The following is a 21,208-nucleotide window of genomic DNA, read 5'->3' on the forward strand; positions in this document are numbered from 1 at the left end:
GAGATATGGAATAGAGAATATTAGATTACAGAAGAATATAGAATATAGAGATTAGAAGGTAGACTCTAAAATAAAAAATATAGAATATAGAATTCAGAGAAATTTAGAACGTAAAATGTAGGATATAGAATATAGAAGAAAATGGAATAAAGAATGTAGAATGGAGAACAAAAAATATGGAATAGAAAATAGAGGAGAATAAAGAATATAGAAAAATTGGGAATATAGAATGTAGACTGTAGAATATTGAATATAGAATTTAGAAAGTACAGTATACAAAATAACAGATAGAAGAATATAGATTATAACACAAGAATATAGAATGTAGAATAAGAATGTAAAAGAGTAGAGAATACAGAACAAAGAATATAGAATGCAGAATGCATAATATACAATATGGAATATAGCCTGTAGAATACAGAAGAATATAGGGTATAAAAATACAGATACAGAAGATAGAAGAATATAGAACATCCAATATGGAATATAGAATACAGAGTATGGGTTAGAGAATATAGAAAAATATAGAATAGAGTTAAATATAGAATATAAAATAGAGTACGTACAAAGTAGAATACAGAATATAGAGTGTAAAATATAGACTAAAGAACAGAATAGAGAAGTATATAGATTAAGGAATATAGAAGATTCTGGAATAGAGAATGTAGAAATAAATAGAAGATGGAATATAAGCGAATAAAGAATGTAGAATATAGTTTACAGAATATGTGATATGGAATATAGAATACAGAAAATTAGAAAAAATCTAGAGTATGGAAAACAACATTGAATACAGAATACAGACAATGGCGTACAGAAAAATATAGAATTCAGAATGTAGAATACAGAATATAAAATATAAAACAAAAACTACATAATATAGAGAATTTACATTGTAGAATATAGAAGATTATGGAATATAGAACGTAGAATGTAAAATACAGAATATACAATATAGAACAATATATGATACAGACTATAGAAGCATATAGAGTATAGAATGTAGAATATGGAATACAGAAAATTTTATAGAAAAATATAGAATACAAAAAAGAACATTGAATATAAAACACAGAGTATGGAATATAGAATACAGAAAATATTTAAAAAATAGAGTATAGAAAACTATAGACTATAGAATGTAGAATACAAAATATAGAATATAAAATAAAGTATAAAGAACACAGAATATAGAAGAATATAGATGATAGAACATAGAAGATAATGGATATAGAATATAGAATGTAAAATACAGACTATACAATATAGAAGAAGAGAGAATAGAGAAGGAATAATGGAGAATATGGAATATAGAATACAGAAAAATATAGTATATAGAAAAATATAGAATATAGAAGAAAATGGAAGAACATAGAATATAGAATTTAGAAGGTAGAATATAGAATACAGAACATAGACTATAGAAGAATTGAAAATATAGAATGTAGAATATGGAATATGAAATATACAATACAGAATATAGAAAAATCCTGTATGTAGAAAAATATACAATATAGAACATCGAAGGTAGAATACAGAGTCTGGAATATAGAATATACAAAAATATAGAATATAGAAGATCATAGACAACAGAACATAGAGAATTTAAAATATAGAATATGGAACATAGAACAGTGAAGATAGAATACAGAATATAAAAGAACTTCGAAAATAGAAGAATATAGTGTATAGAGGATTTGGAATAAAGAACAATATAGAATATACATTATAGAATATAGCATAAAGAATACAGAATATAGAAGAAAATAGAATATAAAATTTAGAATATAAAACACAGAAGAATATAAAATGCACAATGTAGAATACAGAATGCAAAATATAGAATGAAGAATTTAGGAGAATATAGATTATACACTATAGAAGATTATAAATGATACAATATTAAGGAACATAGAATGTAGAATATAGGAGAATATAGAATATGGAATGTAGAAGAATATAGAATGTTGAATATAGTATAAAGAATATACAAAAATACAGTATGTGTAAAAATTTAGAAAATAGATTGAATACAGAACATAGAATACAGGAAAATATGGAATCTAGAATATAGAATCCAGAACAATATATAATGTAGAATAGAGAATGTAGAAAACAGAAGATTTTAGACTATAGAACATAGAATAGACAATATGGAATATGGAATATAGAATACAGAAGAATATAGTCTAGAGAAAAATATAGAATATCGAATAGAGTACAAAGAGTATGGAATATAGGAAATAGGAAAATATAGAATATAGAAGAACATAGAATTTAGAATGTGGAATATAGAATATAGAAGAATTTAGAATATGGGATATAGAATATAGAAGGATATAGTGTATAGAATATTGAACATAGAACACAGAAGACAGAATACAAAATATAAAAGAAGACAGAAAATAGTAGAACATAGAATACGGAACATAGAAGAATACAAACAAGAATATAGATTATAGAATATACATTAGAGAAGAATACAGAATACAGAATATAGAAAAATATCAAATACAAATTTAGAATATAGAAGAATATAGACTATAGAAGGCTATAGAAAATAAAAGAAAAAGAATAGAGTAGAAGGTAGAATACAGAAAATGAAGAATACAGAATATGGAAGAATAGAGAATATAGAAGAATTAGAATACAGAATACGGAAGACTATAGAATACACATTATAGAAGAATACACACAATAGAAGAATATACAAGACAGAATATAGATTATAGAAGAACATAGAATGCAGAATTTAGAATATAGAAAATTATGGAACAGAGAATGTAAAATATAGAAGAATATAGAATACAGAATAGAGAATAACAAACAATGTAGAATATAGAATATGGAACATAGAGTACACCACACGGAAAAACATAGTATACAGAAAAATACAGAATATACAACATTAAACTTTGAATATACAATACAGAGTATGGAATATGGAACCCAGAATATGGAAAAATATAGAAATAGAATATAGAAGAATTTAAAATGTAGAATATAGAATATGGACTACAGAATATAGAGGAATATAGGATATAGAAGAACATAGAACATAGAAGATACAATACAGAATATAAAAGAAAAAAGAATATAGAAGAATATAGAGTATAGAAGAGTATGGAATGCGGAAAATAGGAGAATGTAGGATATAATTATTGAAGAATATAGAATATTGAAAAAGATAGAATACAGAATATAGGAAAACAGAGCATAAGTTTAGAATATAGAAGATATAGGATATAGAATGCAGAATATAGAAGAAGAAAGACTGTAGATGACAGATTACAGGATATAGAAGACAGAACAGAAAAGGAAATAGAGCATTGACAACTAGGGAATGTAGGGTATAGGATATACACTATTGAAGAATATAGAATAAAGTAGAAGTGTATAGATTACAAAATACAGAAGAATAAAGAATGTAGATAGAGATATGGAATAGAGAATATTAGATTACAGAAGAATATAGAATATAGAGATTAGAAGGTAGACTCTAAAATAAAAAATATAGAATATAGAATTCAGAGAAATTTAGAACGTAAAATGTAGGATATAGAATATAGAAGAAAATGGAATAAAGAATGTAGAATGGAGAACAAAAAATATGGAATAGAAAATAGAGGAGAATAAAGAATATAGAAAAATTGGGAATATAGAATGTAGACTGTAGAATATTGAATATAGAATTTAGAAAGTACAGTATACAAAATAACAGATAGAAGAATATAGATTATAACACAAGAATATAGAATGTAGAATAAGAATGTAAAAGAGTAGAGAATACAGAACAAAGAATATAGAATGCAGAATGCATAATATACAATATGGAATATAGCCTGTAGAATACAGAAGAATATAGGGTATAAAAATACAGATACAGAAGATAGAAGAATATAGAACATCCAATATGGAATATAGAATACAGAGTATGGGTTAGAGAATATAGAAAAATATAGAATAGAGTTAAATATAGAATATAAAATAGAGTACGTACAAAGTAGAATACAGAATATAGAGTGTAAAATATAGACTAAAGAACAGAATAGAGAAGTATATAGATTAAGGAATATAGAAGATTCTGGAATAGAGAATGTAGAAATAAATAGAAGATGGAATATAAGCGAATAAAGAATGTAGAATATAGTTTACAGAATATGTGATATGGAATATAGAATACAGAAAATTAGAAAAAATCTAGAGTATGGAAAACAACATTGAATACAGAATACAGACAATGGCGTACAGAAAAATATAGAATTCAGAATGTAGAATACAGAATATAAAATATAAAACAAAAACTACATAATATAGAGAATTTACATTGTAGAATATAGAAGATTATGGAATATAGAACGTAGAATGTAAAATACAGAATATACAATATAGAACAATATATGATACAGACTATAGAAGCATATAGAGTATAGAATGTAGAATATGGAATACAGAAAATTTTATAGAAAAATATAGAATACAAAAAAGAACATTGAATATAAAACACAGAGTATGGAATATAGAATACAGAAAATATTTAAAAAATAGAGTATAGAAAACTATAGACTATAGAATGTAGAATACAAAATATAGAATATAAAATAAAGTATAAAGAACACAGAATATAGAAGAATATAGATGATAGAACATAGAAGATAATGGATATAGAATATAGAATGTAAAATACAGACTATACAATATAGAAGAAGAGAGAATAGAGAAGGAATAATGGAGAATATGGAATATAGAATACAGAAAAATATAGTATATAGAAAAATATAGAATATAGAAGAAAATGGAAGAACATAGAATATAGAATTTAGAAGGTAGAATATAGAATACAGAACATAGACTATAGAAGAATTGAAAATATAGAATGTAGAATATGGAATATGAAATATACAATACAGAATATAGAAAAATCCTGTATGTAGAAAAATATACAATATAGAACATCGAAGGTAGAATACAGAGTCTGGAATATAGAATATACAAAAATATAGAATATAGAAGATCATAGACAACAGAACATAGAGAATTTAAAATATAGAATATGGAACATAGAACAGTGAAGATAGAATACAGAATATAAAAGAACTTCGAAAATAGAAGAATATAGTGTATAGAGGATTTGGAATAAAGAACAATATAGAATATACATTATAGAATATAGCATAAAGAATACAGAATATAGAAGAAAATAGAATATAAAATTTAGAATATAAAACACAGAAGAATATAAAATGCACAATGTAGAATACAGAATGCAAAATATAGAATGAAGAATTTAGGAGAATATAGATTATACACTATAGAAGATTATAAATGATACAATATTAAGGAACATAGAATGTAGAATATAGGAGAATATAGAATATGGAATGTAGAAGAATATAGAATGTTGAATATAGTATAAAGAATATACAAAAATACAGTATGTGTAAAAATTTAGAAAATAGATTGAATACAGAACATAGAATACAGGAAAATATGGAATCTAGAATATAGAATCCAGAACAATATATAATGTAGAATAGAGAATGTAGAAAACAGAAGATTTTAGACTATAGAACATAGAATAGACAATATGGAATATGGAATATAGAATACAGAAGAATATAGTCTAGAGAAAAATATAGAATATCGAATAGAGTACAAAGAGTATGGAATATAGGAAATAGGAAAATATAGAATATAGAAGAACATAGAATTTAGAATGTGGAATATAGAATATAGAAGAATTTAGAATATGGGATATAGAATATAGAAGGATATAGTGTATAGAATATTGAACATAGAACACAGAAGACAGAATACAAAATATAAAAGAAGACAGAAAATAGTAGAACATAGAATACGGAACATAGAAGAATACAAACAAGAATATAGATTATAGAATATACATTAGAGAAGAATACAGAATACAGAATATAGAAAAATATCAAATACAAATTTAGAATATAGAAGAATATAGACTATAGAAGGCTATAGAAAATAAAAGAAAAAGAATAGAGTAGAAGGTAGAATACAGAAAATGAAGAATACAGAATATGGAAGAATAGAGAATATAGAAGAATTAGAATACAGAATACGGAAGACTATAGAATACACATTATAGAAGAATACACACAATAGAAGAATATACAAGACAGAATATAGATTATAGAAGAACATAGAATGCAGAATTTAGAATATAGAAAATTATGGAACAGAGAATGTAAAATATAGAAGAATATAGAATACAGAATAGAGAATAACAAACAATGTAGAATATAGAATATGGAACATAGAGTACACCACACGGAAAAACATAGTATACAGAAAAATACAGAATATACAACATTAAACTTTGAATATACAATACAGAGTATGGAATATGGAACCCAGAATATGGAAAAATATAGAAATAGAATATAGAAGAATTTAAAATGTAGAATATAGAATATGGACTACAGAATATAGAGGAATATAGGATATAGAAGAACATAGAACATAGAAGATACAATACAGAATATAAAAGAAAAAAGAATATAGAAGAATATAGAGTATAGAAGAGTATGGAATGCGGAAAATAGGAGAATGTAGGATATAATTATTGAAGAATATAGAATATTGAAAAAGATAGAATACAGAATATAGGAAAACAGAGCATAAGTTTAGAATATAGAAGATATAGGATATAGAATGCAGAATATAGAAGAATAAAGACTGTAGATGACAGATTACAGGATATAGAAGACAGAACAGAAAAGGAAATAGAGCATTGACAACTAGGGAATGTAGGGTATAGGATATACACTATTGAAGAATATAGAATAAAGTAGAAGTGTATAGATTACAAAATACAGAAGAATAAAGAATGTAGATAGAGATATGGAATAGAGAATATTAGATTACAGAAGAATATAGAATATAGAGATTAGAAGGTAGACTCTAAAATAAAAAATATAGAATATAGAATTCAGAGAAATTTAGAACGTAAAATGTAGGATATAGAATATAGAAGAAAATGGAATAAAGAATGTAGAATGGAGAACAAAAAATATGGAATAGAAAATAGAGGAGAATAAAGAATATAGAAAAATTGGGAATATAGAATGTAGACTGTAGAATATTGAATATAGAATTTAGAAAGTACAGTATACAAAATAACAGATAGAAGAATATAGATTATAACACAAGAATATAGAATGTAGAATAAGAATGTAAAAGAGTAGAGAATACAGAACAAAGAATATAGAATGCAGAATGCATAATATACAATATGGAATATAGCCTGTAGAATACAGAAGAATATAGGGTATAAAAATACAGATACAGAAGATAGAAGAATATAGAACATCCAATATGGAATATAGAATACAGAGTATGGGTTAGAGAATATAGAAAAATATAGAATAGCGTTAAATATAGAATATAAAATAGAGTACGTACAAAGTAGAATACAGAATATAGAGTGTAAAATATAGACTAAAGAACAGAATAGAGAAGTATATAGATTAAGGAATATAGAAGATTCTGGAATAGAGAATGTAGAAATAAATAGAAGATGGAATATAAGCGAATAAAGAATGTAGAATATAGTTTACAGAATATGTGATATGGAATATAGAATACAGAAAATTAGAAAAAATCTAGAGTATGGAAAACAACATTGAATACAGAATACAGACAATGGCGTACAGAAAAATATAGAATTCAGAATGTAGAATACAGAATATAAAATATAAAACAAAAACTACATAATATAGAGAATTTACATTGTAGAATATAGAAGATTATGGAATATAGAACGTAGAATGTAAAATACAGAATATACAATATAGAACAATATATGATACAGACTATAGAAGCATATAGAGTATAGAACGTAGAATATGGAATACAGAAAATTTTATAGAAAAATATAGAATACAAAAAAGAACATTGAATATAAAACACAGAGTATGGAATATAGAATACAGAAAATATTTAAAAAATAGAGTATAGAAAACTATAGACTATAGAATGTAGAATACAAAATATAGAATATAAAATAAAGTATAAAGAACACAGAATATAGAAGAATATAGATGATAGAACATAGAAGATAATGGATATAGAATATAGAATGTAAAATACAGACTATACAATATAGAAGAAGAGAGAATAGAGAAGGAATAATGGAGAATATGGAATATAGAATACAGAAAAATATAGTATATAGAAAAATATAGAATATAGAAGAAAATGGAAGAACATAGAATATAGAATTTAGAAGGTAGAATATAGAATACAGAACATAGACTATAGAAGAATTGAAAATATAGAATGTAGAATATGGAATATGAAATATACAATACAGAATATAGAAAAATCCTGTATGTAGAAAAATATACAATATAGAACATCGAAGGTAGAATACAGAGTCTGGAATATAGAATATACAAAAATATAGAATATAGAAGATCATAGACAACAGAACATAGAGAATTTAAAATATAGAATATGGAACATAGAACAGTGAAGATAGAATACAGAATATAAAAGAACTTCGAAAATAGAAGAATATAGTGTATAGAGGATTTGGAATAAAGAACAATATAGAATATACATTATAGAATATAGCATAAAGAATACAGAATATAGAAGAAAATAGAATATAAAATTTAGAATATAAAACACAGAAGAATATAAAATGCACAATGTAGAATACAGAATGCAAAATATAGAATGAAGAATTTAGGAGAATATAGATTATACACTATAGAAGATTATAAATGATACAATATTAAGGAACATAGAATGTAGAATATAGGAGAATATAGAATATGGAATGTAGAAGAATATAGAATGTTGAATATAGTATAAAGAATATACAAAAATACAGTATGTGTAAAAATTTAGAAAATAGATTGAATACAGAACATAGAATACAGGAAAATATGGAATCTAGAATATAGAATCCAGAACAATATATAATGTAGAATAGAGAATGTAGAAAACAGAAGATTTTAGACTATAGAACATAGAATAGACAATATGGAATATGGAATATAGAATACAGAAGAATATAGTCTAGAGAAAAATATAGAATATCGAATAGAGTACAAAGAGTATGGAATATAGGAAATAGGAAAATATAGAATATAGAAGAACATAGAATTTAGAATGTGGAATATAGAATATAGAAGAATTTAGAATATGGGATATAGAATATAGAAGGATATAGTGTATAGAATATTGAACATAGAACACAGAAGACAGAATACAAAATATAAAAGAAGACAGAAAATAGTAGAACATAGAATACGGAACATAGAAGAATACAAACAAGAATATAGATTATAGAATATACATTAGAGAAGAATACAGAATACAGAATATAGAAAAATATCAAATACAAATTTAGAATATAGAAGAATATAGACTATAGAAGGCTATAGAAAATAAAAGAAAAAGAATAGAGTAGAAGGTAGAATACAGAAAATGAAGAATACAGAATATGGAAGAATAGAGAATATAGAAGAATTAGAATACAGAATACGGAAGACTATAGAATACACATTATAGAAGAATACACACAATAGAAGAATATACAAGACAGAATATAGATTATAGAAGAACATAGAATGCAGAATTTAGAATATAGAAAATTATGGAACAGAGAATGTAAAATATAGAAGAATATAGAATACAGAATAGAGAATAACAAACAATGTAGAATATAGAATATGGAACATAGAGTACACCACACGGAAAAACATAGTATACAGAAAAATACAGAATATACAACATTAAACTTTGAATATACAATACAGAGTATGGAATATGGAACCCAGAATATGGAAAAATATAGAAATAGAATATAGAAGAATTTAAAATGTAGAATATAGAATATGGACTACAGAATATAGAGGAATATAGGATATAGAAGAACATAGAACATAGAAGATACAATACAGAATATAAAAGAAAAAAGAATATAGAAGAATATAGAGTATAGAAGAGTATGGAATGCGGAAAATAGGAGAATGTAGGATATAATTATTGAAGAATATAGAATATTGAAAAAGATAGAATACAGAATATAGGAAAACAGAGCATAAGTTTAGAATATAGAAGATATAGGATATAGAATGCAGAATATAGAAGAAGAAAGACTGTAGATGACAGATTACAGGATATAGAAGACAGAACAGAAAAGGAAATAGAGCATTGACAACTAGGGAATGTAGGGTATAGGATATACACTATTGAAGAATATAGAATAAAGTAGAAGTGTATAGATTACAAAATACAGAAGAATAAAGAATGTAGATAGAGATATGGAATAGAGAATATTAGATTACAGAAGAATATAGAATATAGAGATTAGAAGGCAGACTCTAAAATAAAAAATATAGAATATAGAATTCAGAGAAATTTAGAACGTAAAATGTAGGATATAGAATATAGAAGAAAATGGAATAAAGAATGTAGAATGGAGAACAAAAAATATGGAATAGAAAATAGAGGAGAATAAAGAATATAGAAAAATTGGGAATATAGAATGTAGACTGTAGAATATTGAATATAGAATTTAGAAAGTACAGTATACAAAATAACAGATAGAAGAATATAGATTATAACACAAGAATATAGAATGTAGAATAAGAATGTAAAAGAGTAGAGAATACAGAACAAAGAATATAGAATGCAGAATGCATAATATACAATATGGAATATAGCCTGTAGAATACAGAAGAATATAGGGTATAAAAATACAGATACAGAAGATAGAAGAATATAGAACATCCAATATGGAATATAGAATACAGAGTATGGGTTAGAGAATATAGAAAAATATAGAATAGCGTTAAATATAGAATATAAAATAGAGTACGTACAAAGTAGAATACAGAATATAGAGTGTAAAATATAAAGAACAGAATAGAGAAGTATATAGATTAAGGAATATAGAAGATTCTGGAATAGAGAATGTAGAAATAAATAGAAGATGGAATATAAGCGAATAAAGAATGTAGAATATAGTTTACAGAATATGTGATATGGAATATAGAATACAGAAAATTAGAAAAAATCTAGAGTATGGAAAACAACATTGAATACAGAATACAGACAATGGCGTACAGAAAAATATAGAATTCAGAATGTAGAATACAGAATATAAAATATAAAACAAAAACTACATAATATAGAGAATTTACATTGTAGAATATAGAAGATTATGGAATATAGAACGTAGAATGTAAAATACAGAATATACAATATAGAACAATATATGATACAGACTATAGAAGCATATAGAGTATAGAACGTAGAATATGGAATACAGAAAATTTTATAGAAAAATATAGAATACAAAAAAGAACATTGAATATAAAACACAGAGTATGGAATATAGAATACAGAAAATATTTAAAAAATAGAGTATAGAAAACTATAGACTATAGAATGTAGAATACAAAATATAGAATATAAAATAAAGTATAAAGAACACAGAATATAGAAGAATATAGATGATAGAACATAGAAGATAATGGATATAGAATATAGAATGTAAAATACAGACTATACAATATAGAAGAAGAGAGAATAGAGAAGGAATAATGGAGAATATGGAATATAGAATACAGAAAAATATAGTATATAGAAAAATATAGAATATAGAAGAAAATGGAAGAACATAGAATATAGAATTTAGAAGGTAGAATATAGAATACAGAACATAGACTATAGAAGAATTGAAAATATAGAATGTAGAATATGGAATATGAAATATACAATACAGAATATAGAAAAATCCTGTATGTAGAAAAATATACAATATAGAACATCGAAGGTAGAATACAGAGTCTGGAATATAGAATATACAAAAATATAGAATATAGAAGATCATAGACAACAGAACATAGAGAATTTAAAATATAGAATATGGAACATAGAACAGTGAAGATAGAATACAGAATATAAAAGAACTTCGAAAATAGAAGAATATAGTGTATAGAGGATTTGGAATAAAGAACAATATAGAATATACATTATAGAATATAGCATAAAGAATACAGAATATAGAAGAAAATAGAATATAAAATTTAGAATATAAAACACAGAAGAATATAAAATGCACAATGTAGAATACAGAATGCAAAATATAGAATGAAGAATTTAGGAGAATATAGATTATACACTATAGAAGATTATAAATGATACAATATTAAGGAACATAGAATGTAGAATATAGGAGAATATAGAATATGGAATGTAGAAGAATATAGAATGTTGAATATAGTATAAAGAATATACAAAAATACAGTATGTGTAAAAATTTAGAAAATAGATTGAATACAGAACATAGAATAGAGGAAAATATGGAATCTAGAATATAGAATCCAGAACAATATATAATGTAGAATAGAGAATGTAGAAAACAGAAGATTTTAGACTATAGAACATAGAATAGACAATATGGAATATGGAATATAGAATACAGAAGAATATAGTCTAGAGAAAAATATAGAACATCGAATAGAGTACAAAGAGTATGGAATATAGGAAATAGGAAAATATAGAATATAGAAGAACATAGAATTTAGAATGTGGAATATAGAATATAGAAGAATTTAGAATATGGGATATAGAATATAGAAGGATATAGTGTATAGAATATTGAACATAGAACACAGAAGATAGAATACAAAATATAAAAGAAGACAGAAAATAGTAGAACATAGAATACGGAACATAGAAGAATACAAACAAGAATATAGATTATAGAATATACATTAGAGAAGAATACAGAATACAGAATATAGAAAAATATCAAATACAAATTTAGAATATAGAAGAATATAGACTATAGAAGGCTATAGAAAATAAAAGAAAAAGAATAGAGTAGAAGGTAGAATACAGAAAATGAAGAATACAGAATATGGAAGAATAGAGAATATAGAAGAATTAGAATACAGAATACGGAAGACTATAGAATACACATTATAGAAGAATACACACAATAGAAGAATATACAAGACAGAATATAGATTATAGAAGAACATAGAATGCAGAATTTAGAATATAGAAAATTATGGAACAGAGAATGTAAAATATAGAAGAATATAGAATACAGAATAGAGAATAACAAACAATGTAGAATATAGAATATGGAACATAGAGTACACCACACGGAAAAACATAGTATACAGAAAAATACAGAATATACAACATTAAACTTTGAATATACAATACAGAGTATGGAATATGGAACCCAGAATATGGAAAAATTTAGAAATAGAATATAGAAGAATTTAAAATGTAGAATATAGAATATGGACTACAGAATATAGAGGAATATAGGATATAGAAGAACATAGAACATAGAAGATACAATACAGAATATAAAAGAAAAAAGAATATAGAAGAATATAGAGTATAGAAGAGTATGGAATGCGGAAAATAGGAGAATGTAGGATATAATTATTGAAGAATATAGAATATTGAAAAAGATAGAATACAGAATATAGGAAAACAGAGCATAAGTTTAGAATATAGAAGATATAGGATATAGAATGCAGAATATAGAAGAATAAAGACTGTAGATGACAGATTACAGGATATAGAAGACAGAACAGAAAAGGAAATAGAGCATTGACAACTAGGGAATGTAGGGTATAGGATATACACTATTGAAGAATATAGAATAAAGTAGAAGTGTATAGATTACAAAATACAGAAGAATAAAGAATGTAGATAGAGATATGGAATAGAGAATATTAGATTACAGAAGAATATAGAATATAGAGATTAGAAGGCAGACTCTAAAATAAAAAATATAGAATATAGAATTCAGAGAAATTTAGAACGTAAAATGTAGGATATAGAATATAGAAGAAAATGGAATAAAGAATGTAGAATGGAGAACAAAAAATATGGAATAGAAAATAGAGGAGAATAAAGAATATAGAAAAATTGGGAATATAGAATGTAGACTGTAGAATATTGAATATAGAATTTAGAAAGTACAGTATACAAAATAACAGATAGAAGAATATAGATTATAACACAAGAATATAGAATGTAGAATAAGAATGTAAAAGAGTAGAGAATACAGAACAAAGAATATAGAATGCAGAATGCATAATATACAATATGGAATAGAGCCTGTAGAATACAGAAGAATATAGGGTATAAAAATACAGATACAGAAGATAGAAGAATATAGAACATCCAATATGGAATATAGAATACAGAGTATGGGTTAGAGAATATAGAAAAATATAGAATAGCGTTAAATATAGAATATAAAATAGAGTACGTACAAAGTAGAATACAGAATATAGAGTGTAAAATATAAAGAACAGAATAGAGAAGTATATAGATTAAGGAATATAGAAGATTCTGGAATAGAGAATATAGAATACAGAAAATTAGAAAAAATCTAGAGTATGGAAAACAACATTGAATACAGAATACAGACAATGGCGTACAGAAAAATATAGAATTCAGAATGTAGAATACAGAATATAAAATATAAAACAAAAACTACATAATATAGAGAATTTACATTATAGAATATAGAAGATTATGGAATATAGAACGTAGAATGTAAAATACAGAATATACAATATAGAACAATATATGATACAGACTATAGAAGCATATAGAGTATAGAACGTAGAATATGGAATACAGAAAATTTTATAGAAAAATATAGAATACAAAAAAGAACATTGAATATAAAACACAGAGTATGGAATATAGAATACAGAAAATATTTAAAAAATAGAGTATAGAAAACTATAGACTATAGAATGTAGAATACAAAATATAGAATATAAAATAAAGTATAAAGAACACAGAATATAGAAGAATATAGATGATAGAACATAGAAGATAATGGATATAGAATATAGAATGTAAAATACAGACTATACAATATAGAAGAATAGAGAATAGAGAAGGAATAATGGAGAATATGGAATATAGAATACAGAAAAATATAGTATATAGAAAAATATAGAATATAGAAGAAAATGGAAGAACATAGAATATAGAATTTAGAAGGTAGAATATAGAATACAGAACATAGACTATAGAAGAATTGAAAATATAGAATGTAGAATATGGAATATGAAATATACAATACAGAATATAGAAAAATCCTGTATGTAGAAAAATATACAATATAGAACATCGAAGGTAGAATACAGAGTCTGGAATATAGAATATACAAAAATATAGAATATAGAAGATCATAGACAACAGAACATAGAGAATTTAAAATATAGAATATGGAACATAGAACAGTGAAGATAGAATACAGAATATAAAAGAACTTCGAAAATAGAAGAATATAGTGTATAGAGGATTTGGAATAAAGAACAATATAGAATATACATTATAGAATATAGCATAAAGAATACAGAATATAGAAGAAAATAGAATATAAAATTTAGAATATAAAACACAGAAGAATATAAAATGCACAATGTAGAATACAGAATGCAAAATATAGAATGAAGAATTTAGGAGAATATAGATTATACACTATAGAAGATTATAAATGATACAATATTAAGGAACATAGAATGTAGAATATAGGAGAATATAGAATATGGAATGTAGAAGAATATAGAATGTTGAATATAGTATAAAGAATATACAAAAATACAGTATGTGTAAAAATTTAGAAAATAGATTGAATACAGAACATAGAATACAGGAAAATATGGAATCTAGAATATAGAATCCAGAACAATATATAATGTAGAATAGAGAATGTAGAAAATAGAAGATTTTAGAATATAGAACATAGAATAGACAATATGGAATATGGAATATAGAATACAGAAGAATATAGTCTAGAGAAAAATATAGAACATCGAATAGAGTACAAAGAGTATGGAATATAGGAAATAGGAAAATATAGAATATAGAAGAACATAGAATTTAGAATGTGGAATATAGAATATAGAAGAATTTAGAATATGGGATATAGAATATAGAAGGATATAGTGTATAGAATGTTGAACATAGAACACAGAAGACAGAATACAAAATATAAAAGAAGACAGAAAATAGTAGAACATAGAATACGGAACATAGAAGAATACAAACAAGAATATAGATTATAGAATATACATTAGAGAAGAATACAGAATACAGAATATAGAAAAATATCAAATACAAATTTAGAATATAGAAGAATATAGACTATAGAAGGCTATAGAAAATAAAAGAAAAAGAATAGAGTAGAAGGTAGAATACAGAAAATGAAGAATACAGAATATGGAAGAATAGAGAATATAGAAGAATTAGAATACAGAATACGGAAGACTATAGAATACACATTATAGAAGAATACACACAATAGAAGAATATACAAGACAGAATATAGATTATAGAAGAACATAGAATGCAGAATTTAGAATATAGAAAATTATGGAACAGAGAATGTAAAATATAGAAGAATATAGAATACAGAATAGAGAATAACAAACAATGTAGAATATAGAATATGGAACATAGAGTACACCACACGGAAAAACATAGTATACAGAAAAATACAGAATATACAACATTAAACTTTGAATATACAATACAGAGTATGGAATATGGAACCCAGAATATGGAAAAATTTAGAAATAGAATATAGAAGAATTTAAAATGTAGAATATAGAATATGGACTACAGAATATAGAGGAATATAGGATATAGAAGAACATAGAACATAGAAGATACAATACAGAATATAAAAGAAAAAAGAATATAGAAGAATATAGAGTATAGAAGAGTATGGAATGCGGAAAATAGGAGAATGTAGGATATAATTATTGAAGAATATAGAATATTGAAAAAGATAGAATACAGAATATAGGAAAACAGAGCATAAGTTTAGAATATAGAAGATATAGGATATAGAATGCAGAATATAGAAGAATAAAGACTGTAGATGACAGATTACAGGATATAGAAGACAGAACAGAAAAGGAAATAGAGCATTGACAACTAGGGAATGTAGGGTATAGGATATACACTATTGAAGAATATAGAATAAAGTAGAAGTGTATAGATTACAAAATACAGAAGAATAAAGAATGTAGATAGAGATATGGAATAGAGAATATTAGATTACAGAAGAATATAGAATATAGAGATTAGAAGGCAGACTCTAAAATAAAAAATATAGAATATAGAATTCAGAGAAATTTAGAACGTAAAATGTAGGATATAGAATATAGAAGAAAATGGAATAAAGAATGTAGAATGGAGAACAAAAAATATGGAATAGAAAATAGAGGAGAATAAAGAATATAGAAAAATTGGGAATATAGAATGTAGACTGTAGAATATTGAATATAGAATTTAGAAAGTACAGTATACAAAATAACAGATAGAAGAATATAGATTATAACACAAGAATATAGAATGTAGAATAAGAATGTAAAAGAGTAGAGAATACAGAACAAAGAATATAGAATGCAGAATGCATAATATACAATATGGAATAGAGCCTGTAGAATACAGAAGAATATAGGGTATAAAAATACAGATACAGAAGATAGAAGAATATAGAACATCCAATATGGAATATAGAATACAGAGTATGGGTTAGAGAATATAGAAAAATATAGAATAGCGTTAAATATAGAATATAAAATAGAGTACGTACAAAGTAGAATACAGAATATAGAGTGTAAAATATAAAGAACAGAATAGAGAAGTATATAGATTAAGGAATATAGAAGATTCTGGAATAGAGAATGTAGAAATAAATAGAAGATGGAATATAAGCGAATAAAGAATGTAGAATATAGTTTACAGAATATGTGATATGGAATATAGAATACAGAAAATTAGAAAAAATCTAGAGTATGGAAAACAACATTGAATACAGAATACAGACAATGGCGTACAGAAAAATATAGAATTCAGAATGTAGAATACAGAATATAAAATATAAAACAAAAACTACATAATATAGAGAATTTACATTATAGAATATAGAAGATTATGGAATATAGAACGTAGAATGTAAAATACAGAATATACAATATAGAACAATATATGATACAGACTATAGAAGCATATAGAGTATAGAACGTAGAATATGGAATACAGAAAATTTTATAGAAAAATATAGAATACAAAAAAGAACATTGAATATAAAACACAGAGTATGGAATATAGAATACAGAAAATATTTAAAAAATAGAGTATAGAAAACTATAGACTATAGAATGTAGAATACAAAATATAGAATATAAAATAAAGTATAAAGAACACAGAATATAGAAGAATATAGATGATAGAACATAGAAGATAATGGATATAGAATATAGAATGTAAAATACAGACTATACAATATAGAAGAATAGAGAATAGAGAAGGAATAATGGAGAATATGGAATATAGAATACAGAAAAATATAGTATATAGAAAAATATAGAATATAGAAGAAAATGGAAGAACATAGAATATAGAATTTAGAAGGTAGAATATAGAATACAGAACATAGACTATAGAAGAATTGAAAATATAGAATGTAGAATATGGAATATGAAATATACAATACAGAATATAGAAAAATCCTGTATGTAGAAAAATATACAATATAGAACATCGAAGGTAGAATACAGAGTCTGGAATATAGAATATACAAAAATATAGAATATAGAAGATCATAGACAACAGAACATAGAGAATTTAAAATATAGAATATGGAACATAGAACAGTGAAGATAGAATACAGAATATAAAAGAACTTCGAAAATAGAAGAATATAGTGTATAGAGGATTTGGAATAAAGAACAATATAGAATATACATTATAGAATATAGCATAAAGAATACAGAATATAGAAGAAAATAGAATATAAAATTTAGAATATAAAACACAGAAGAATATAAAATGCACAATGTAGAATACAGAATGCAAAATATAGAATGAAGAATTTAGGAGAATATAGATTATACACTATAGAAGATTATAAATGATACAATATTAAGGAACATAGAATGTAGAATATAGGAGAATATAGAATATGGAATGTAGAAGAATATAGAATGTTGAATATAGTATAAAGAATATACAAAAATACAGTATGTGTAAAAATTTAGAAAATAGATTGAATACAGAACATAGAATACAGGAAAATATGGAATCTAGAATATAGAATCCAGAACAATATATAATGTAGAATAGAGAATGTAGAAAATAGAAGATTTTAGAATATAGAACATAGAATAGACAATATGGAATATGGAATATAGAATACAGAAGAATATAGTCTAGAGAAAAATATAGAACATCGAATAGAGTACAAAGAGTATGGAATATAGGAAATAGGAAAATATAGAATATAGAAGAACATAGAATTTAGAATGTGGAATATAGAATATAGAAGAATTTAGAATATGGGATATAGAATATAGAAGGATATAGTGTATAGAATGTTGAACATAGAACACAGAAGACAGAATACAAAATATAAAAGAAGACAGAAAATAGTAGAACATAGAATACGGAACATAGAAGAATACAAACAAGAATATAGATTATAGAATATACATTAGAGAAGAATACAGAATACAGAATATAGAAAAATATCAAATACAAATTTAGAATATAGAAGAATATAGACTATAGAAGGCTATAGAAAATAAAAGAAAAAGAATAGAGTAGAAGGTAGAATACAGAAAATGAAGAATACAGAATATGGAAGAATAGAGAATATAGAAGAATTAGAATACAGAATACGGAAGACTATAGAATACACATTATAGAAGAATACACACAATAGAAGAATATACAAGACAGAATATAGATTATAGAAGAACATAGAATGCAGAATTTAGAATATAGAAAATTATGGAACAGAGAATGTAAAATATAGAAGAATATAGAATACAGAATAGAGAATAACAAACAATGTAGAATATAGAATATGGAACATAGAGTACACCACACGGAAAAACATAGTATACAGAAAAATACAGAATATACAACATTAAACTTTGAATATACAATACAGAGTATGGAATATGGAACCCAGAATATGGAAAAATTTAGAAATAGAATATAGAAGAATTTAAAATGTAGAATATAGAATATGGACTACAGAATATAGAGGAATATAGGATATAGAAGAACATAGAACATAGAAGATACAATACAGAATATAAAAGAAAAAAGAATATAGAAGAATATAGAGTATAGAAGAGTATGGAATGCGGAAAATAGGAGAATGTAGGATATAATTATTGAAGAATATAGAATATTGAAAAAGATAGAATACAGAATATAGGAAAACAGAGCATAAGTTTAGAATATAGAAGATATAGGATATAGAATGCAGAATATAGAAGAATAAAGACTGTAGATGACAGATTACAGGATATAGAAGACAGAACAGAAAAGGAAATAGAGCATTGACAACTAGGGAATGTAGGGTATAGGATATACACTATTGAAGAATATAGAATAAAGTAGAAGTGTATAGATTACAAAATACAGAAGAATAAAGAATGTAGATAGAGATATGGAATAGAGAATATTAGATTACAGAAGAATATAGAATATAGAGATTAGAAGGCAGACTCTAAAATAAAAAATATAGAATATAGAATTCAGAGAAATTTAGAACGTAAAATGTAGGATATAGAATATAGAAGAAAATGGAATAAAGAATGTAGAATGGAGAACAAAAAATATGGAATAGAAAATAGAGGAGAATAAAGAATATAGAAAAATTGGGAATATAGAATGTAGACTGTAGAATATTGAATATAGAATTTAGAAAGTACAGTATACAAAATAACAGATAGAAGAATATAGATTATAACACAAGAATATAGAATGTAGAATAAGAATGTAAAAGAGTAGAGAATACAGAACAAAGAATATAGAATGCAGAATGCATAATATACAATATGGAATAGAGCCTGTAGAATACAGAAGAATATAGGGTATAAAAATACAGATACAGAAGATAGAAGAATATAGAACATCCAATATGGAATATAGAATACAGAGTATGGGTTAGAGAATATAGAAAAATATAGAATAGCGTTAAATATAGAATATAAAATAGAGTACGTACAAAGTAGAATACAGAATATAGAGTGTAAAATATAAAGAACAGAATAGAGAAGTATATAGATTAAGGAATATAGAAGATTCTGGAATAGAGAATGTAGAAATAAATAGAAGATGGAATATAAGCGAATAA

Source organism: Elephas maximus, chromosome 12 (genome assembly GCF_024166365.1).
Source record: "Elephas maximus indicus isolate mEleMax1 chromosome 12, mEleMax1 primary haplotype, whole genome shotgun sequence".
Classification (NCBI taxonomy): Eukaryota; Metazoa; Chordata; class Mammalia; order Proboscidea; family Elephantidae; genus Elephas; species Elephas maximus.